Genomic DNA, 23,120 nt, shown 5'->3' on the forward strand with positions numbered 1-23,120 from the left:
CAGATGTGGGATCAGAGACATGGAAACATTTACCCATCATATTTGATACTCTTCCAACATAACTTTAAAGAAAAGACCATACACACATGAAATTCTCACCCAAGGCAATGGATTTTACAATACCTTTTCATATGAGATAGCAGTGTTTCATCTGTAAGTACTGAAACTATACAGAGGCCAGCGTTCTATATGAGCTGAGATTGAGAGAGGTTATACTAAATCAGATAGGGTTGTCCATATCATGCGCTTTCAACATTGTCTACCACTGAGAAAAAAAAAAAAGGCACTTTTTTTCTCAGCCCTGTCTGCTCACTTCTCTTAATGATACAATTTTTTGCCTTCTATGTTTGACTGTGTGTTGTGTGCACTTATGTCTCCTTAGAACTACCAATGCTTTGCTTGAAGGGCAGTATTTTTGTATTCTGATACAATATTTTGAACTTCTGTGCCAGCAGCTGAATTAAATACCAGAACATTTTAATCCTAGATGTTTTTCAGAAAGTGTTTTGGAAAGACAGGCTTGTTTGCTTTCATAAATCTTGTATGCTTCACAAAATGCAGTGTGCATGACGTATTTTCTTCTTTGTTACAGGGTTTGAGCAGCCCCTACTTTTCTTTAATACCTATCCTTTTCTAGGATAATAAGCAAGAAAGCAAGCAAGCAAATGTATCTTCCGTACATATCATAAACCACTGTCAGGTTTTGTGTATGGCTTTGTGCAGAAAAGATTCTCTTTCCTCCCTGTGCGTTCTATGTTTTGCTAATTGACTATTTTGAATGCTTCTGATGAAAAGCACCTCGTTGGCTGCAGGCTCTCTGCAGCAGAGCTCTCAGGAGGGTGGCTGCTTGGGGGTTTGCTTTGTCCCTCATTGACCACCACAGTGTCTGTTCAATCTTCTGGTGCAGAATTTTAAAACCTGGACTTCTAGTATTAGCCAAGAGACTTCAGGGTATTTGTGCTGATTTGTTGAATCCTTTTGGACATTTAGAAAGTAATACATTACTGCATTGCTTTGCATTCCTTGTTGCTGGCTTTTGTTTTATCGGTGGTTGCACATTTGAACTGGTAAAACAGTTTGCTTTTGCTGTTCCTGTTCCAGTCCAAATGTGTTCATTGTCCTATCATGCTATTCTACATACTAATCTTGTTGTTCCTCCCTTCATCTTCTTTCCATCATTTACCTCCACTCTTGCCTTTCCTTTTTCTCCTCTCATTATATGAACTTCAGTTCTCCAGTTCCAGTTCTCTGTACCAAATCTCATACGTAAAAAAGTGGCCAAGACGTCACCCTGCGTAAACAGTATATTATTCTGCATTATCTTATCTATCTGAATACAATGGTGCCATTTACATGCCTTGAATTACATGTACATGTTTGTAGTACTGGAGTCTAAGGAACTGACCTAGCTATCACCCTTTAGGAGCCTAAGTAACTCACCTAGGTACTGCCTTTCAGAAGTAAAGGAACTGCTGCGATTTGTACACAGCACACCAAAATTCCAGTGTAATCTCCTTGCTGTTACCTTCATTTTCCAGTTCCCCACCCTGTTTGCTGTAATTGCCTATTTTGTCATTTCAGATTAAGTATCTCATCACAAATTACTTGTATTCACTCCTAATTTGATGTGCTGGAAGTAGTCCTATTGACTTACATAGAACTACGCGCACAAATAAAGGCAGGCATGTTGTCAAGCCTTTAACAGACTGTACACTGCAAATCACACAGGAAAAGCGTGGTACATTTTATTCATTTTACAATATTTGCACATGGTAAATGCAGGCTGGGTAATCAGTAACTTTTTCCAGAGTGAGCTTTCAGGTTTCATACCAGCATAACAGAGGCACCGTAGGATAAACTCCAGTTGCAGAGAATTCAGAGATGACATGAGACAGTATGAATGATTAACTAGAGAAAAAAAAAAACCCCACACGATTTTAAACCAACGTGGTATTTTTGTGTGCAACTAGTTCTTACATTGTGCCAGAAGACAGGGTACAGGGGCTCGGAGCTCGCCCAGAAGCAGAGGTCAGGAGCAGACAGACTGTGTGAGAAGGCAGCAGCTGAAACAGGGAATTCCGTGGAAGGCCGCGTGAAGGTCGGTATTGAAAACCGACATAAAACCGAGCGGTGGGGACGGGTGAGCTACACAGCCCTGCCCGGGGCAGAAAGGGACCACAGTGGGGGCAGGAGCCAGGGACGTCCGGGTCTGGCTGCAGCTCAACACGGAGCGCAGGCACATGCCACATGTGGGGAAGTTGGGGGCTGCTGAGCAAAGTCCATTCCAAATGTCAACAAGGGGGGTGAAAAACAAGATCCGCTTGTGTTTTACAGCATGGAATAAGCGCGTTGCCGTTTCGGCGAGTGAACCAGCGTCATAACCTTACTGACACGCCTCGATAGGTCACTCCTCTCCGTGCACTTTCACATTTTAACCGGAACGGAGCCCACGGAACAGTAAATAATCACTCTGCATTGCCGCTTCCGTCGGCAGAGCTGCGGAGTCCGCACTCACCGGCCCAGCGACCTGAGCGCCCGCGGGGAGCGGACATCGCACCGTCCGGTCAGGGAAGGGCAGTGCCATACAGAGCCCAAGCGCGGCCCGGAGCAGACAGGGGCACACACCCGGCCCCCAGCGGCACGAGGGGAGCGCCCCACCCTCAACGGCCGCCGGGAGAGGGCGAGGGGGCGGCACCGCCGTGCGCGTGAGCTCAGCGCGTCGCGGAAACCAACGCACCCGGGCACCGCCTCCTCTCGGCGGGAAGCACCGCCCCTGTCCCGCCCCGCCCGCGCAGCGCCGCCCCCTCCTGTCCTCACACACACTGAGGCAGGCACACACACACACATACAGGCGCTTCCTGCGCGGGGCTGGGCCCGGGTGGGCTGAGCGGCGCCGCTTCCTTCCGCCGACTTGCAGGTACCGGGGGTGAGCCCGCGGCGGGGCAGCGGGTGCGGAGGGGCTCGGCAGTGGTGCGGGACGTCCCCCGCCTCGGGCCTCAGCCGCCGCCGGCAGCCGCCGCCCTGAGCGTGGCGGAGGGTGAGGGGTGGAGCGGAGCCGTTGAGCCGGAGCCGCCTCTGGGCGGGGGCCCGAGCTCGGGTGGGAGAGGGCGCGGGTCGGTCTCAGCTGCGTCCGGGGGAGCCTGGGGGTGTCCCGAGGCCCGGGGGGAAGCCGGCGGCGTCCGCCGCTGCTCCTCACATTGCTGGAGGGTGAAGTCATCGCGCCCATTGTCTCTCCTCGGCTCCCCCCGGGCGGAGCGAGGTGGCCGTCCCGCCCCGAGCCGTGGCGGAGGAGGGGGGCACGGCCGGCCCGGGGGCTGGCGAAGTGGGGGAGCTGCAGGGTGGGTTTCGTTTGGCCGCGGCGAGGCGGGTGGGGGCTTGTGGGGGGGAGTTGTTTCCCGCCCGGGTGGGCCGCGGCGCCGCGGGGGGCCTTTCGGCGGGCGCCTTGCTCCTGCCACCCGGCAGCGGCCCTGGGAAGTCTCGCACTTGAACTTGTAGGGCATGGGGAGAGCAGTGCTCGCCACTCCCGAGCCTTCGGCGCAGAGCGGGTCAGGGTTCGCACGCTCGTCTCCGGGAGTTTCTAGTTTATGTTTTTGTCCTGCCGCCCATCTCGGGTCTGGTGAATCGGGCGAGTGGAGACGTTACGAGTGGCCGCGGGTATTGCATCTCGGCTGTAAAGGCGCTGGGGACACAAGTAGTTGCGGTAGCCAGCGTCTTGCTGAGTGTTTTTCTTTCCCAGGTCCTTCTGCGGAGCTGGGAGTTTTCCACCTAGCAGTGGACTATTGCAGACGCATCTTGGGAGGGATAGGGGAAAAAAGAGTAACAAACAGTTTGAAATCCAGCGTGTGTGTACGTGAGCTGAAGAGGTGATGGTTGGCAAAAGGGAGGTGTCCTTCTGTCTCTCCCCTTCTGCTCCAGTGTTCCCTGACAGAAGGAAATGGAGCTTTGCCAGAGGGATAGTAGTGGAGCAGAGTTATGGGGATGTGCCAAAGGGACAGCAGTAGAATGCAGTTATTGCTGAGCACAGAAATCAAAATTTTAAGTCTTCATGCCCTTGTGGTTGCTTACTGGAAATGTGCCTGTGTTTCCCTGTGAGGAACACAACAAATCTTGTTTCTGTTAAAATACCGTAGTTGGCACTGGTACTGATTAGTGTTTTATCTCAATTGCCATCAAGGACAGCGTTATTTATAAAAAGCAAAGGGCAGTTTGGGAGACGTGTCTCACACTGTAGACAAAGCTACTGATAATTTTTAAAAATATGTTTTTCGTTCAGAGTGTTGGTGTGGGTTTTTTTTTGTATGTGTGTATTTTTGGTTTGGTTTTTTTTCCAGCCAAAGAACCACGTTTCAGTATCTGATGAAATGTTATTTACCGAGTTCATTGGAAAAGAAGGTTTTCAGTTTAATATCCGGGTTAAACTGAAGTATAAATTCTGAATTGCCTACCTAACAATTCATTTGCATGCTTAGAAATAATGGCAGTGTAAAATTACTTAAGTTTCCAAAATCTTGCCATTTTTATCTGTAAACGCTTACATGCTTGCAGTTTAAGCTTTCAGAGAGCTGAGAGAGCACTTTTTTAAATTGCTTGTGAACCAGGCCTGTTTGGGTCAGAAAAGTGAAAATGAAAGTTTCACTTTTGCATAATGGCAATAATATAACTCTTAAGAATGAGTCCAGTAAAAGGCTTCCACACATGTAACTCTGTATGCATATTTCTTGAAGTGTGCCAGAGTTTCAGTTGTTTTACACAATGAAATGCTGAATTCTAGCTGTTGTCAGCTGTTTTTAAGTTTGAGGGCATCAGATCATGGTTTCTAAAAGAGGGAGTTGAAATGTGTATGTGTGGTTTTCTTTTCTCCCCCTTCTCTTTAAATCTATCAGACAAATGACATTTCTTACATAGAGCAATCATCAGATTTTGATTAATTATGCTTGCTGAGCCTCAGGAGGAAGATGCTTGACAGATGTATTTGTTTACCTTTGTAGTGTGTACAAATCCTGGTCTCTCCATTAGTAAATGAATCATTAACACTCCCTCAGCTATGGGATTCACACCCAGCATTAATATATGCATTAGGAAAACTTGGTTTATGTGAACATTATCAATGTGTGAAAGAACACAAGCCCTTGAATTCTTTTGGCAGTTGGGTAGAGCCTTTTGTGGTGGAAAATGTATATACCTTTTTTTTCCCCTATTATTAGTTAGCAGCATTTAGGTGCTACTCTCCTTGACAAAAGCTTCAGACTGATTTTGTTCAGTGGACAGGGGTTCTTCCTAACCAGGCCAGGTTTTGTTTTTTCCTGTTTGCTTGGGCTTTCTTGATACTTATTTAGTCACGCTACAGTATTTCTCACCAAAGATTTCCCCCTCCCCCCCCCTTCTTTCCAGGGAAACAAAGTAGGATGCCTACATTTTTTCACTGGACTTCTGAATCCCAGTTTGGAGGTGCTAAGAAAGAATTTTGAATGCTGAAATACAACAGTATTCACTGTGGGGTCACTTTATTCTGGCCCATGGTCAGACATCATAGTGTTGTGATTTGTTTTCTGAATTGTATGTAAATGCCACATACCAGCCTAGTAGAATAAATTATACCACCTGACTTCACTGAGTTAATGGATACATGTTTAGGCTTTACGCTTTTTAAAGTGATTTCTGACTTGCGGCTGAGTTGAGAGTCAGTCTGATTCTTAAGATGAGAAAAGATTCTTTGAAGGAATAGTAAAAATATCCTAACACTGGCTTATGCATATAGAAGTTGATTTCAGATGTTTCTCTTTTTGCATTAGCTCTAAGTTTCCATTGTCCCTTCTGTGTTAACTGATGGAAGATGTGTAGCTGAAGGAATTGGTGTCTGAAACACAGCTTCAAGATACTGAGAATGGTGTTGGATCTCACATTGCTAAAAGCACCTGGAGGCAGACTTCTACCAAGAAGGTAAAATGTTACATTCATCTTCAGATAACTGATTTCTGTTGTGTTGCAGTATATGATCTCCCCCACTCTGTAGGAAGAATGTGGAAAAAGGGTGTATTAGTACCTCAAAACAATTTTTTTTTTAATTGAATGTTCATATTTTTTCACAAGAGGATATTTATTTTTGAGTTTCTGAAGTGGAAGTTTTATCTCTGATTTAGTCTGATAGTTCATTTCTGGTAGTTTGTCTTTTAAATCTTCAATGAAATATTTAAGGAAAAATCCAAACCTTTTTGTGTTGTATATAGATTAGTTTTCAGACATTGTGTGATTTGCTTCAACTGAGAAATACATAAAAATCCAGGTAAACAACTGTGAGTTTGAACTAAAGAGTAGAATTTAGAGTAGAATTTCAGTCTTCCCTATGAAGGTTAGTTCAAAAAATTTCTTCAGGCACTCATTTTTTAATTCTATTTCTTAGTGCTTTCTGAAAAGTTACTGTATAAGTAGAGATTTGGTCTATTGCTGATACTTATAGATTGATGGATTTTTTCCAAACGTAGGCTAACTAAAGTTCATCTCATTATCTCAGATTTTCTTACAAGTTTATTCTCTAGTTATTGAGAAGAGCCTGTGTGAAGAGCCTTTGCTCCTCTGAGTCATAAGGTAGCTTAGTCTTCAGTGATCTCTGCTTGTTTCATGTACATTTCTGGCACTTCTCAGGCACTGCAGAACTATGCTTTATGTTGGTTTTAGTTGCTGGTCCTTCTCTGGTGTGTGTGTTGCTTCTTTTTTCTTTTAATGCAGTACTCAGGGATCCAAAATAAAGCAATGGCTGTCTAAAAAGAGCTGTAAATTTTATGTGGGACTAGAATACTATAGGGCTGTACTAGAAGTTTTCTTCCTGTTGTGAATGTGGCTTATAACAGCTTTGGATAGTCTTTGAGTCCTTCAAAGTAGGGTTCAGAGGAGGAAAAAAAGTCATGAGATGTCATTTTTGATGTCACCCTTAGATCCTTCCTCATTAAGGTAGGTTAGGAGGGTCTTGACTGTGGTTTGCTTCACTTTCATGGAAGTTGTGGCATAGTTAACCTTACCTATGGGTTTATTCATGAGATAAGGAGTACTTCTGGTTTAGGTTACTTTTTTTAATTTCCAGTGGGAAGTTTGCTCTGGGCTTTTCCAGTCTTGAACAGTGGATTGAAGTCAATTACCTGCTGGGTGACTTACTAGCATCTTGTTGGACAGGTAGTCAGAACACTGCAGCTGTAATTGCCATTTACAAGACAAGATCAGCTGTAGCTTTTCCTTTTTTTTTTTTTTTTTCTGAAGGGCAAGTTTCCATCAGGTTCACTTCACATCTAGATACATTGCACCAATCTAGAAAGTTGAGGTAAGGGTTGCATTAACCTAAAGCAGCTTAGCAAAGAGACCTAATGAAGTGAGCTTAAATAAAAGTTACATATACACAGGTGTTTTCTCAGGCATTAAAACTTCCTCACTTTAGAGGCCAGCATATCCCCTAATGATACCTTCAGCAAGACATTTGAAGGGCATCTTGCAGAAATAAATGTTTGTACTAATTCTGTTTGGTATAGTTGCTTGGTTTTGCTTCCTAAGTAGAACACAACTCTTGTTAATGTGAGTATCCTGTTATTGTTCAGCCCAAACTGTCATTGTGGGACTGTGTCAGTTCTGTTTCCATTTATAGTTAAGACAAATTACCGTTAAAATGTTTTTCCATAGGTCCTTTAGCTACTCCCATAAGGCAGATTAGAGCTCATATTCTAAATTGAAGCCCCTGGCTGTCCCCTTCAGTTGTTTCATTTAGTGAATGAAGAACTGCTTCAGCAAAAGAACTAATCAGAGAAACTGTCGACAGTAAGAATCATGTTGCTTTGTTCTCATTGTGTTTCACTGATGCTGCATATCCTTAATAAATCGAAGTATCACTTCTAAATTCCCCAGTTAATGATCAGGTTTTTCACATAAAACCAGACTCTGCAAGCCACAGAGTTAAGTTCTATTTTTATCTGAAAATACTTAACCTGTAAAACAGTTCCAGCTATACTGTTTAGTGCCCTGTGTTAGACTTCCAGTGAGACAAATTTACATCATGTATATTTTCAAGAAATGGTTTGTAGGGAGTGTGAAGTGGTCCTGCACCTTGGGAGATCTGCTGAATAGCAGAGGTTCAGGTGGGGCTGAAGGTTGTAGTTAAGCCATGAAGGTTTCGCAGCACTGCCTGGCTAGCATTTTGGATATGACATCACAACAGTAATGTTGCTGCACCTTGGTTTTGTTTTTAAATATTTATATAAAATAGCCTAGTTAACTGTCTGCTTTTAGACAAATAAAAGTCTGTCTTGGCACCATAATGGTTGCATTCCAGAGGAAAAAACTACTGGTGGTTGCCATGCCTCCATGTGTCATATTTCCTTTGCTGAAAGTACAAGGTGCACAGAACTTGCAGTATGTTTCAGTGAAACTGGACAAGGGGAAGGATGTTCTGGCAGATCTGATGCATTATCAGTCTGCAGAATAAACATTTATACCTTTTTTAGGAAATAAAAGTCTTATTCTGTGAATTAAATAGTTCATGAATGCTTTGGGCTTTTTGTGACCTGAAAATTGGAGGCCATATGCTCAGTCTATATTTGGTGCTGCATCTCTTCCTTGTATTAAGCTCTAATTGTACTTTGGCAGTATATGTTTTTGTAAGTATTAACATCTGTAAGGGAACTGTATATAAGTGAAGAAGCTGACAGTAGTTGCTGCTGCATACTGTTTGGCTTTTCTCCTTTGTACCAAAATGCTTCATGTAGTGAGTATCCAGTTGTCCCTCAAACATTTGATAGTGGAAGAAGAGTTGGATGGCAATAAATAGTGGCTGTAGTGAGACCACCCAACTGGTAAGGGTTGAGCTTGCTGAGAAACTTTTTTTCAGGTCAGCCATGCGGAAGTATCTTACTTTTGGTTTGCCTTTCATATTTTCATAATAAGTAATATGTTGATCAATGCAAAGAAATGTGGCTGTCAGATGAAGTGTATTCAAGGCTAAGACTTTATTTTTAGAATGTGTACTGGAAAAATAACTTTTATCAAAGATTTCTCCACTGTGTGTCCTGATGGAGGTGTTCTGACTTTGTGTTTCTTTGTCTTAAGTCAAATATAAACAGAATAAAGCCTTTAAAATTACTTTTTTTTTCTTTTTGAATTAAAAACCTTGCTTCAGTTTCCTGAGAAGAGCAGTTACCTTCTCTGTTTCATTGTACCTGTGAAGCTTTATCTGATACTTTCTTTTTGATTGACTTCGCATTTTCAAAAAAAGGAGTCAAGCTTTCCTATATGACACAGCTAAAAATACATCTTGGGAGACCAGAAGCCCTTTTACTCAGGGTCAGAGATGGAGGTATCAAACTTCTAGGTCCTTTTTAAGCAAAGAGATCTTTAGCGCTTATAGTCTGTGGAGCCAGGCTCTTGCTTTCCTGAAAGTGTAGGATTCTGCAGTCAGTGTAAGTTTATCTGTGGGACAACATAAAGAAGAAACCTGCAAAGAGCTGTTGTGCTCACTGTTCTTCATTTTACAATATCATGGTTTTAAGCTATCTCCATTTAGACTGAGGAATTTTTTAACTAGTGACCAAAAGTATTTTCCTCTTTAAGTTCCTACTTGACTAGTTACTTTTTTTCCCCTTTCTTCTGCTTCCTGTTCCTATTTGCTGTTGCTTTTTATTTTTCCCCCTTTATGTGGCAGTTTGCTTTTGGTCAGACTTTATCTTTGGTGGTGGTGTGTAGCTGCAGAAAAGTAGACTTTTCCTTCTGTGACCTGACACCAGGCAGAAACTCAGCCAGGGTAAGAATAGAAGAGGGCCCTGTAAGCTCAACACAGGAGTCCTAAGTCTTTCCATTATTAACAATTAAAGATGATTCCAAGATGAATTAGGTAATGGAGTAACTAATTAATGAAAAGAGAACAAGGATAAACAAAGAGAAAGATCCTGATTATTAGGATTACATGCTGCCTGCCTGTCTGAAAAAGGCAATGCAAGCTCTCCTGTTTTCAATGTTAGTAGATAAGGTGTATCTGGCATATACTATACCTTATCTTTTGCTGTTGAATTGAAGCTTTGCAAGGAGGTGGTGTTTACTGGAGAATGAGTTGAGAAAAAGAAGCATCCTGTTCAGTCCTGCCCAGCTTTTTCTCTTAAGACAGTAAGCAGTGAAAATGGTTTCTTTCCACCTCCTACACCCTGCCCTAATCAACATAATATCGTGGCTGGATCTAGGCCAAGAAGTGTTTCAGTAAAATATGAAGACAGTGACATGGTTTTGTTTTCATAGGTTGTTTTTTTTTTGGGAGGGGGTTTGTTTATTTATTTATTTTTGTTTTGTTTTGGGGTGTTTTTTGTTTGTTTGTTTGATGTGTGTAGTACTGCCCTATTTTTTTTTAGGGCTATATAATCATATCCTCATCTCAAAGTTCATGGTATATTACCTTTCTGTTTTAAGGGTAACAAATAATTTCTAAGTCAGTTTCAGACTGGCTTATCTCCTGCAAGCTGTGGGGATGTTTGCACTGTATGGCTTTCAAAGCCATTACATGGAAAATGGCATATGCGCAATAAATGTAGAGCCACTGTAGGCTGCATTTGTGGGACAGATTCTTTTAAACCTTCTGTAAACTTGCCTTTGTTCATCTCTGGTTGAAAGTTTAAAAAAAAATAAAAATACATATTTTGATATGGTTGGTGTTCCGCCTGACACACATGAAATGCACCTCTTCAGAGTATGCAGAACAGTTTTATGTGCTGAAAGTCATTCAGTGCAAGAACAAATTAGAACTCTGAATGGAGGGAGCTTCCAGTTGGTTGTACAATGAACAAAAATACCACACTTTATGAAAAGCTTCGGTAGATAGATGCTTTCATCTGTGAAAAAGCAATGTAGGTACGGAAGCTGTCTGTAAAATGTAGTCCTTCTGAAGTTAGAGCTATTCACCTTTAAAGTTCAGCTGTCTGAAATGCATGCTTCGTTTGTACATTGTAACTGTAGACTAATAACAGAATATGGCTGGCTTTGGATTATTTGGTGAGGAAAATAAAACCTTGGTTTGATTTGATTTTCTTCAAAAAGGGAGATTAGATATACCTTCATTATCATGTAATTGTCAATTCATCAAAGGAGTTGACTAGAGTATGGCTTTGAGTAAATGTTGTCTGTGTGCATACATGCAGTAATTTTAACTTCTGTAATAGGCATTCTGCAAAACTGCATTTTGAAGGTGAAGAGTGGCTCAGACATTAATGGTGTGTGGCATGCAAGAACTTTTTCTAGTGTAAAGACAAGGAAGGTGCCTTAGGATGCTGATAGTTCAACTTTGTTTCTCAGAAAACATAATGGCGAATGCACTAGAAATACTAGAAACAGGTAGGTATGGCTTCAGCAGTGATTAGATTACTTATTTGCCCTGGTTTTATAATGTGAAGGATTGTACATGTCAAAGTGAAACTGATTCTGCCATTGCATACAGTTTATTGTCATTTTAAGGTTTCAGGTCAAATTCTCAAATGTTAAGAATGCCAGAATTAAGGCTGAAGAAGCAAATGTAGTTTGCTTGCTTTTTGTGCCTGCTTCTATTAAGTTGTAGTCCTTAATTACACAGCTGTGGCTTTCTGGTTTTCTTTTCTTCCTTGCAGAAGCATTCTTAAGAATACATATTCCCTGTCCACTGGTGAGTCCATCTAGGTTGGGCAGCAGTAAACCTGGTCTCTAGGGCAGTTGTTTCCTTTGAATAAGTTTGGAGATATAATGAAAATAAAGCAGAAAGCTTAAAATATTTTCTTCATGCCTGATGGAGCTATCTGAATCCTGGCTATGTGTTGTGGTAGTTACTGGTTTGGTTGGGGTGGCGTGTGTGTGTACAACATGGATACTGCAAGTGCCTTTGTAGTTTGCTGTGTAGCATAGCCTAAAGGAAATTAAGCACTTGAGTATCTCGGATCAGGCACCTGAGGTTGGTAAATAAATCCATCCTTAATCATATGCTTTAATATTGTGTCTGTTAATAGGAATAATACCCATGCTACTTCAGTGGGATGAATATGCTATTTGACTATTTCAGCAGTATTAATCTAACGTACCCATGCTCTGCAGTGGCCCATTTATATGCAGGTTTGTTTATATATATATACATATATATATGTTGAGGGTTTTGTTTTTTTGTGGGTTTTTTTGGTTGTTTTTTTTTTTATTAGATAAGGGGGCATGATGGGTAAGAACAAATAAAATATTGAGTAGTGACCTGATTAAATGTGAACCTGGCAAAAATTCTATGGGGTGAAAGGAGTAAGAGCCATACAGTTAAACTGTCATCATGTACTTCAGCACTCATTTCCACACTCCAGGGCTCAATTCTGTTTACTTTATGAAGTTACTTCTAACATAGTTTGTATGCTGTTTCCTAGCTGTTAAAAATAATAACTGCAATCATATCAGCAGGTTTATAAGCTACTCACTAGGCAGACTACTGCTATTTGAGCTAGTGGTATCTAATAATACTCTTTCATGCTTTATAGGGATCAACCCTAGACGGTATGATCCATGTGCTTATGCAGAGGGTTTTATGGATGTCTTTGGACTGTGAAGGATGAGCACTAGAGGAAGCCATGCTTTGACAGTGCAAGCTGCTTTGGCTGCTTTTTTTATTTGCTACTAACAAGATACCTTTTGCTTTCTACATACTTCATAGTGTTTTATCCAAATCCTATTTGTGGCTAGTCAGGATTTTTGTTAGGAAGATATCTTAGCCAACCTAAACTCATACCTCTTTCAGTGCCTAATCTGATGTCTCTGTCTTTCTTGTCATTTGGAAGATGCTCCTTGTTTCCAGTTCAGTTGCCCTTTTAGGGTCTCTTACCTTTCCTGTAATTGATACCTCATTTTCTTCTAGTGTTGTGATCAGCTAGTCAGTTCTCCTGCCTCACTGGATTTTTTGTGAGATATGTTATGTTTCTTACCTGTGCTGGAGTTCCCAGGTTACTTCTCCTGAACAACTCCTGTCCCTCTCCTCACTCTGTGCTCCATGTTGTGGTTTTGTTTGGGTTTTTTTGGGTTTTTTTGTTCTGTTTTGTTGTTTGTTTTTTAATTTAAATTCTTTCTAGCACTCTGGAGTTCAGCCATCCTATTCCTGTTCTGGTGCAGACTTCAGTTGCCCTTCTGGCAGCCACCACTTCCATTGTTGTTAGAATTGCAGCATGGTTTGGGTTGGAAGAATCTTTTGGAGCACAGCCCTTGCTCAAAGCAGGGCTATTCCTGGTCAGGTTGCTCAGGATTGTGTCTAAGCAAGTTTGGACTATATCCATTTTTGGTTTTATTTACTTATTTCCCCCGGCCCCTCCTCTCTCCATGAGTTGAATCCTGGGCCTCCCCCCACCATTAGATTAGAGTATTTTTTACATTGCTGCTATTTTGTAGTAGGATCTTGGAAAGGGTAAATCAGATTTGTAGCTTTATTTTCTGGTATTTTGACGCACCATATTTTATGCCTGGAAGTGAGAGTCTGTTTGATTCCAGGCTGGATCAAGTTTGGGAGAGATTTTAGCAGATTAAAATACACGCTTTTTTGCTGAAAACCATGTGTCTTCCTCTCCCATTCCCCAAAACTTGCAATATTCATTATATTTGCATTTCTGGAAGGGTCATAAAATGTACATCCTAGATATATAGGCCAGAATTCAGATTCCAGCTTTGAAGTGTGCTTGTGCTAAACCATTTCAGAGGAAATACTGACAGTTTTTAATGTCTTTTGTAAGTTTTTCTTTACTAAAATGTTGTGTTTAAGATGTGTGGGTCTTTATTTGTTACTGGCTTAAGTAGCTTGGTTGAAACAAGAATGCTGAAGACGATCAAAGTACACAACTTTCAGCCCAGTTTGCCTGAAAAGTTTCTGAGCAGCTTTGGAAATAGTTGGAAGCATCAATCAATCATAATGGTAAGAGTTGCTAGCCTTTCTTTTTAACAAGAAATGATTGTCTTTTGAAATAAATGAATGACTTAACTGTAAAAATTAGGTGAGTCACAGTGAATTTAACTTCTTATTAGTTTAGCTTTTGTTTTCAATAGCATGGTTATATTTTCCAATTTGACTTAATCTGACTGTCTGCTTACATTCTCCTCCCCCATAACATCTGCTGTTTAACCGTGAAGTGCTATATCCATCCTTGCTTTAAGCCTGCTGCTTCTTTCTGTAGGCGTGCTGCACTCTTATGCTGCTTGTATCTGGCCTGTACAATAAGTTCTGGTAAATGATTGCCTTTTGAGAGTTATTCCCACAAAGTAGTGTAAGAAGCTACTCTAGAAGTTTAGTTGCTATTGTGAAGAGATTGTTAGTTTCACAAATAGCCACAGTGGTTTAAAATGTTAAACCTGTTGCCACTTCCTATTTATTAATGTCTTGGAATTTACTAACCTACAGCCATCTATAATGAAACAAATGCCCCTGGAGATACAGCTTAAACCTATTTTGTAGGCACTTTAAATTGAACATCAAAAGAATGGAGGGTGGTCCTGTTCTTGATTTCGGTTGCAGTGTAGGTTATTCTACAACTGAGACAGCATGGGCAACTACCTGTACTAATTTAAACCCTTTAGGCTAATTAATTCATCTGTAAGACTCTCAAACTATGTAGTGAAGCTTCCTGAACATACAGTCCCTGTATACCAGAGCATCTTGCTTTGAGCACTGGAGAAGACTCATTCCCTTTAGTATTCAACATTTTAAAATGCAAGAAAATAATTTCTTATCTATCTGCATTCCTGTAAAACTTGTCTGCCATGTTTCTGTCCACATCAAGTTGCTGTGTGCATTGTTGGGAGGAAGTTACATTAAAATATAAAACCCCTGCAAGTTGTCTACCTGCACATTAATATAATTTAGTTAAATGTATTTTTTCCCCACTAAAGTAAGTTTCTTAAAGTTATATATATCTTAATTAGTTTTAAGTCCAGGTGATACTGTAACTTAAGTGCTAACTGGTTTATACAATAAGTAAGTTTGAACTAAAACTGAGGGCATCTGGAAAACAGTATAGTGTCTTATGGAATTCTGCAGTCAAGCGTAAACATTTTGGGTTTTGTTTATAACTGTCATGTCCCTAGGTATTTTACTGTTTAATTGTAGTGATGGTCAGGATTTTCTTCATGTATTTACAGCTTGAAGTGACATTGGTGTTTTCCTGGCACTGTTGTTTGATTTTGTGCTTAGGGCCATACAGCAGAATGCTTGCTAGTACTGTGGAATAACTGTGGTTGCTTTCCTGTTGTAAAGTAGTAAGATAAATTTTAAAGTGTATGTTCCAGCAGGTAACTTAAAGAAATGTTTGAAAGGTCTCCTGTGCTGACATAAATAGCTTTTCAATGAAATTACACACCTGCTTCCTCTAATGTATTTGTGTAACTATTTTCTTTGGAACTGCAGGAGGAAATAAAGGGTTTCAAATAAACAGCAAAGCTCCTGACTTCAAAGAACTTCCTTCAAAAGTGAAATAACTTCACTTTCCTTTCTTAAATGTAACTTACCTTGTTACATGTTTCATTAATGCGTATAAATCTAAAGGGATTTTCATCTTGGGTCTTTTATAGGAAAAGAATTATTAGTATAGGACACCTTGAATTAGGTTACATGGAAGATACAGTTTAGTGGTAGACTTGGTAGTGTTAGGTTAACCTTTAATATCATCAAGTCCAACTGTTTTGCCAGCACAGCCAAGGCTACCACTAAACCATGTCACTGAGGGTCTCATCTACACGGTTTATGAACAGTTCCAGGGACGGTGACTCCACCACTGCCCTGGGCAGCCTGTTCCAATGTCTGATTACCCTCTTTGTGAAGAAAACTACCCTTCATGTAGTTGTAGAGAGCAGTAAGGTCCCCCCTGAGCCTTCCCTTCTCCAGACTAAACCCCCCAGTTCCCTCAGTCATTCCTCATCACACTTGTGCTCCAGACCCTTCACCAGGTCTGTTGCCCTTCTCTGGACCTGCTCCAGCAACCTCCATGTCCCTCTTGTAGTGATGGGCCCAGAACTGAACACAGGATTTGACATGCAGCTTTTCCAACCTGGTTGATTCTATGCTTCTATAATGGTTGGACTAAATAATCTTGAGGGTCTTTCCCAACCAAAATGCTTCTGTGAATTACTGTTGGAAAATATTTACTGAATTTATTCTCATCTGTTGCCTGTCTTTTTATAGTGATGCAAAAAGAAAAGTTCTCCTTGGAGATGAGCTCCCCAGATGAGAAGAGGCACTACAGATAATTTTTTCTGCAGTGAGGCTGCAGGGCAGTGTCTCTTCTTCAGTGACTCCTTACCTAGAGTATCCCAAAAATAGACTAGATAGCATCTGTTCTCATGCTCTGCTTAACCAGCACATTACCTAAGGAATATAATTAAAACATAATAGTTTTTACTGGCAAAGGCTGCTGAATTAGGATGCCTGCAAGATATTTGATCTTCAAATAAGCTTATATATACACACAGATCAAATGTTCAGAAGTGTTGAACACCCATTTCTTTTCATTATTCTTATTATAATGACAGTATTGAATGCTTCTGAAATTCTGTCTTGGTTAGGTTTTTTCTGCACACCTGACCTATAAGGACCACTTCCTCCATCTTCTTAGGATGCTGAGTGTGTGTGCTCTTTGCTGTGTTTTTAAGTGTATGTTTAATGTTTTAAAAAACTTGATGCTTTTTGTTTGTTTTTTGTTTGGTGGGGTTTTATTATTTTTTTTTTGTTCTGGTCTGTTATCCAAACTTTTTATTAAAGTATGCTCCTTTAATCCTACGCTCTGTAATACAGTGCTTTCATCTCCTTGAAATAGCATCATTTTTAAGATTTCTATCAGTTCAGCTTTACTTCACAGCAGTTTCTTGGTAGATGGGAGAAACATTTTCTGAGTCCATGATGAGTGAAATATTTTATCCTTCTTGACAAGCCAGATCAGTTGTAAATTACATATGAATACAAGGAGTATGTTTTATATACTAAATACTGTCCTTAGCTCAGTAATTGGTCTGACTACTTCTTGCTTTTAATCAGGACATATGATTAAATGTCATAAATCAAAGTTTTTAAATCATTGGGAAAAAATCCCTGTCACAGTAGATAAAAATGTACTTTGTTACCTTAGAATAAAGTTATTGGGTTTTTTTTGTTTTTTTGTTTTTTTTTTAGGAAGCTTTTCTTCACAAGCTTACTATTGGTTAGAGTAGGTTAGTATGCTTACATTGTTATGAAGTCCATTGCTTTTTCCATCCTGTGTTTGGTATTTTTGGAAGGGTGTTTTTTAAGAAAACATTTGTTAGAAAACTGAAATACTAATGTGTATTTAGATGGCCCTAAAATTTTAGCTTCACAGCTATATGTTTGATTTAACACTTTTAAGCTTTAAGTTAACAGCTAACTCTGAGTGAGCTCACATTCCCTAGCAAAAGTTATATACTAATACTCTTTTAAAAGGCAGAACTTTGAATTACTAGAGCATCTGAAATCCAAGGCATCAGTTTGAAAAATTTTCCCTCTTTCCAGTTGTCATTGCAGACTAGTTTATGGTTAATTAAGCCATCTGAGGCATTTAAAATAATGATTGAAAAAATAAGATTTAGAGTAAAAACAATTGTTTTGCATGATTTCGTTGCCATTACAATATTAGACTTTTTCTTTAATTCAGCAATTTTTGATAAAATACGCAGCTATTTTAGGTGTTATATGTAATCAGGGAGGAATATGCAAATAGCAGAGAGTTACTTCACCCTGTGCTGTAAAGGAAACAAAGAAGGGAATTCACCTCTTAGTTACAGTATGGTACCTGGTTTGACTGTGCATTACCTGGTAGCAATATGCAGAGTATCAGAATGCTCCTGCTGTACCTCTTTTTTTTTTTTTTTTTATGTAGCTGATACAGTGATTGACAGTCAAATTTCCCTCTGCCTTTACAACAAAACCAAACCAAATCAAATCCAAGTCCCTTCCCCAGTCCAGACTGGGAGAAGACAGAAATTAGGCATTGGGTTGGGGAGACACAGTGATTTCTGATGCCTGCAGGTGGCTGGTGAATGTTTTGCAGCCTATGATTAAATCACTGAATCGGATACCAGTGTCAGCTGAAAGATATCCAGCATGTTCCAAGGGGATTCTATTACAAGTTTAATAATGTTTCACAAAAAATGTATCTGCTTAGGATGAAGTTCTGCTTTTTTTCCCCCCTTGTATACTAGTTTGGTTTATGGGGGAAAAATATTTTGGTCCAAAATTAAAATTAAAGTGGTGTGGTACCTAGTTGTGGTTACAGCCTGATTTTGAGCCTCTGTATATGCAATTACACAGTCATCTTAAAATGTACTGTGACATCCTGAGTCAATCTGGCTTTTGACTGCCATTTTAATTTTTGTAGAAAGACATTTTCATGAGAAATTGGCTTTTCTATATATTTTTACAGTTATTTTTTACTCTTAAATAAGAGATGGGACAGTCTTGAAGTGGTTCTCAAGGATAACAGGATTTTACACTTGCATGAGAAAGTGATTTCAGAACTTGAGGTTTATTTCAGTTGTAATCTTATTTCTTAGCAAAGTTCACTGAAGGAAGTCTTAGTGGAATGCAAATGCTGTATCACTAGCATATCTGTAAAACAGAGGCCTGGAGTACAAAATAAAGTCTGTCATGTGCAAAGCTTGAAGGAAAATGAAGGGTTCACCGTAATTTGGCACTCATATTTATTTGGCAGCCCTCCCATCTTTTCTTATCTTGGCTGCTGTTCCCTCAGTCAGTGCACTTATATATGGATCTCTTAAGTCCCATTTATTCCACAGCCAGATGAAAATGCGATGCATCAGAAAGACTGTGGAAGAAACCTGTGATATGTTATAATAAAGAAAAACACACAAATTTGTTTTTCTTCTCTGAACAATACATTGTTACTATCTGTTAAAACTGATTTTCGTTTAGATCAGCTTGTCAAAGTTCTGTCACTTTAAAAAAGAATGAATTTTATGTAAGACCAAAAAATTTCATGGTGTTTCTTCTAAAGGTTTATTATTGCAGTCTGATTCATTTCCTGTTTTTCTGTTAATGCACTGACAAAAGCAGAAACAAATACCCTTCAATACTTTGTAAATCTAGAAAATATGTAATCTACTGTATTGCAAGCGGCTGTGTGTAGCTGCAAATGATGCAGAAATTAATACAGTAGTTCCCTCTGCCAGTCTCTGGTCATGCACTTGCTTCCCTGGCTAACCCTGTTGCTCCAAGTTTTTGCATCTCTCTAGGTGACAATTGTATTCAGGTATGAGAAGGATGAGGACAAGTTAGAACTTTTCTCATGGGAAAAAAAATATATGGAGTAATATTAGTAGTAAAACAAGTACTGATTTTAAAGGAGTAGTTTTATTTTTGAGCTGTGTTTCATTAGGCTATTGAGCTCCTTGCCATAGACCTTGGGCACTCACTGCATTGAGATTTGATGTTTATATGGATGGCAATATAGAAAGTGCTAGAACATACTGACATGGAGATAAACTTACTTTTTGGATTTCAAAGCAGTCTGAGGTTCAGAGTTCATGTTTAGGGCATGAGCCCAATGGGAGATGTCTTTCACCTTTCATCTGTATGGTAGAGTCCTGCATGCTCTGGAAACAGGATCCTGTACTTGTGCAACTTGTGTTCTTATGTTCTAGTGACCTTTGAGGATAGTTGGGAATGTCAATGATTATTGAAATAAAAGTGTGATTTTTCTCATAGTTATTGATATCTGAACTATACTAAAATTGTAACATTTCAATAAATTGTAAAATTTATGCTGTTTGAGTAAAACATAGATACGCAATATGTTAAAGGTGTATCAAAAGATTGTCTTACGTAAAGGAAAAGATAAGCGCTTCCAGTAGGGTGTATATATATGATTCTATAGTTCAGGCTGTAATTCATAAATTTCTGAATTAGGAGACGGTTGAAAGCTTGCAGTTTCTTCTACGAAACAATCAAATGAAATAATTGCTTAAAACGTCTTTTTAAAATTAAATTTAGGATTACAGTACTATAGTATTTAAAGTCCTTTTTTTTGAATTTGTATTTCAGAATTAGTTTGAGTGATGGTATAGAAGGCTTATATTTATTTCTCAGTTGGGGAAGGGTCCTTCACTTTAGAGAAGCAAAGCCAAGACCTTCAAGCTTTTAGGTTCTTTTTATGGTGAACTTTTATATGTGTAGATTGTTTTATTAGGTGCTTAACAATAAAAAAAAATACCTAAAAGTACTAACTGTTTTCTGTTATGGTTTATGAAGTTAGTACTGGAAATGTCATTGAGATCTTTGGGATTGTTTTTGACCTTTTTTTATCAGATATTTGTCTTCCTTCTGGATAGATGGGTCCTTGAAGGATTAGAAAGATGTACTCTTGAATGACATCAAATATGTCCAGGCTACCATTATAGACCATGTATTTTGCTGAGCAAAGGAAAATTTAAGGGCTCCTTCTGCAGTGATGTCAGAATACAATATGGGGGATATTGTACTGTAACAGAGCAGTGAATAAAAGGGAGAAACAACTTTTTCTAATGACATAGTCAATGGATATTTGAGAGACACTATGGGGATATGTATGCTTTATTTGTGCTGCATATGGCGGTGGGATCTATAAATGATTTTAAGGATAGCCATGGTGATGAGACTGGACTGGTGTGCTATATATTTTAGGGTACAGTCAAATGAGTGTGAGTTGTGAAGTTATTGTGCCTTAATGCTTAGTAACTCAAGACACAGGAGGCTGACTGCTTGTGCGATCCCAGGCTGTGATATAAGACACATTCTGTCTGCCATTAGGCTGTTGTCTGTGTGAGAGCTTGGTAAGTCACGTTACCTGTCTGCCCAACCTCCTGCCTGTAAAATAAGAGCAATGCATCCTTTCTTTTCGTGTTTTGTGTTTAGAATTGACACGATATGAAAAGAAACACATATGCTAAGTGTACAATGTCGTGGAAATGGTCCTGGTAGGTGTAGAGCTGCTATCATCAAGTAAGCAAAAATTCATCTGTTCAAGAGTGTATGGCTCTATGTGTATACAGTACTTGGAACTGACAGTATTTTCTATAAATAAGATTGTTTAAATACTTACATTATGAAATCAGGCATCCAGATTTTTTATTATATTTAATTCAAAATGTAGTTGGTCTGAAGCATCTGTATTTTGTGGCTCAATGTGGATATTTAAACCAACAAAAACCTTACTGAATATTGTTTCTGAGAATACAGAGAAAAGGTTTTCGTACTGCTTAAAAATATAATCCCTTGCAACTGTTCTGAGAAAGTTATATATAATGTCTGTGTTTGGCAACAGAGGTGGTTGTCTTTTTATTCTGTTTTCTTTTTTTATTTTTAATTTTCTCCTTAGAGAAGCCTTGTTCCATATTTATTCCTTCCTTGGGAAAACTTGGAAAGAATGGCAAATTTTTAGAAAATGGTTTTGATTATTTTCTTTAAACACTGATTGGTGTGCACCTAAATTCCTGAATATTTCACATACAACTAGGCTTTTTCAGCTATTGCAGCAACTGGTGAGATACTTAAATTTTGTCTCCCAGCTGCCAGGCATTGAGTCATTAGAGACCCAAGTGAGAAGGGGAAATCCTTCCTCTGCCAGATCAAGAGGCTTAAAATGGAAGATGCCTGCCTCCAGTTCAGAGGAGGTAGGGGAAAAGGTAGTGAGTAGAGGCAACAGAGGAGGGAGAAAGAAAAGGGGTAAGTGAAGGCCATGAGGAGGATCATGAAGAAAAGGTTGCATGCTGAGAAAGAACAACTGTGAAGGCTGAAAATACTGAAACAGCTGCTTTTAATTTTTTTCTGATCAAATCTCCTTTTTTTTGATAGCTTTCCCTATTTCCCATTATTGTTCCCCTCCTGCCACACATTGTATCTCTGTAGCTTTCAAACTTGAGCACCTGCAAAAGAAAATGATAGAAGAAGGGACTGCTCACAGATACTATCTTTAACGCCTGCTAAGTACTGGCCAAAGTCAGGGCCAGCATGTCATGTGGATTTGTTTCCTGGGGATGGAGGAGTGGGAAGGTTAAATGAAGCTTAGCCTTGGATAGCTCTCTTAACACCCTGTGTCTGCTGTTGCAGGTGCATGGATTTATTTCACAATTTCTTGTATTCTTCCACTGAGATGTATTCCACAACCTCTGGTTTGAATACCACTGGAGCAGATTGTATTCTCCATAAGGGAAGGCATTCTTCTAGGTTTGTTTTCCTTTTTAGAAACCCATGGGCCAGTATTAATAAAATCTGTAATGGGGATAAAAGTTTAAAAGAGAAGCTAATTCTAGCTTATGCTAGCCAAGTCTTCTCATTTGGTGTCTGCATATTACTAAATTCTATAAAATTTTGTAACAGAAATTCTTATGCCATATCAATGGAACAAAAGATTGTTCACATTTAAATCATTATGGACAACAGCCACATTATTTGGAGCATATTGGGTTATAAACTTAGGGTAGGAAATGCTGGAATGAGATGTCTGTGGTAACCCTAATTGGAGAGTGTTTACCTGGTGTTGGGCAAGGTCATTATAGAGTAGTTTGTTTTTTTTCTTTATGCCTGCCTTTAGAGGTTCAGGTGTTGATCTGTAGGTACCTGCTGCTGTCAGTGCTCAGCATAAGTTTTGAACCTATATGTTTCTATATGAGACAAAACAGCCTTACAACTGCGGCAGACTGCAGTATCTTAATCTTATTTCAGGTGGCAGTCTCAGCCTTTATGTCTGTTTCCCATTTTGCACATTTTGAAAACATACTTTTCCATTGCAGAATTGCCACGAAGATTTCACAGGAGTGCTCTCAAGATTGATTTGTTAATGGTTTTGAAGCCATTAGTCTGGTAAATGTGTTTTGCAGACTTGTGTGGTATTTGTGAATTCAGTGTTGTATAATGCTGTTGTAAAGCAAAAAAATTTACAATATATAAGGTATGTGGCCATTAATAGGTAAATAAGAAATGATGGCATTCTATGGGTGGCTAGCTGCAGAAAAATCAGTATGTGTGATCCTATAGGAAGTTCAGAAGCCAGACCCAGCCTTTAGGATATTTCCATCTGTCTTTGTGCCCTTCTCCCCAAGACTTGGAACAGGATGCTAGAGCACTAAGT

General features: G+C 39.6%; 1 protein-coding gene across 2 annotated transcripts in view; it reads left to right on the plus strand.

Moving 5' to 3' along the window:
- The first annotated feature begins 2,796 nt into the window (after positions 1-2,796).
- RNF19A (ring finger protein 19A, RBR E3 ubiquitin protein ligase) overlaps positions 2,797-23,120 on the plus strand; it is a 58,246-nt gene continuing 37,922 nt past the window's right edge. Inside the window, exons 1-2 of one of the 2 annotated variants that reach the window (XM_005150895.4) lie at positions 2,797-2,917; positions 5,793-5,940. The gene's annotated coding sequence lies outside the window, so the exon portion shown is untranslated. Of the gene's footprint in view, positions 2,918-3,203; positions 3,339-5,792; positions 5,941-23,120 lie in introns of those variants that run through there. The other variant, XM_031050545.2, reaches the window with a different exon arrangement.

Source organism: Melopsittacus undulatus, chromosome 1, assembly GCF_012275295.1.
Source record: "Melopsittacus undulatus isolate bMelUnd1 chromosome 1, bMelUnd1.mat.Z, whole genome shotgun sequence".
In the NCBI taxonomy this organism is placed as follows: domain Eukaryota; kingdom Metazoa; phylum Chordata; class Aves; order Psittaciformes; family Psittaculidae; genus Melopsittacus; species Melopsittacus undulatus.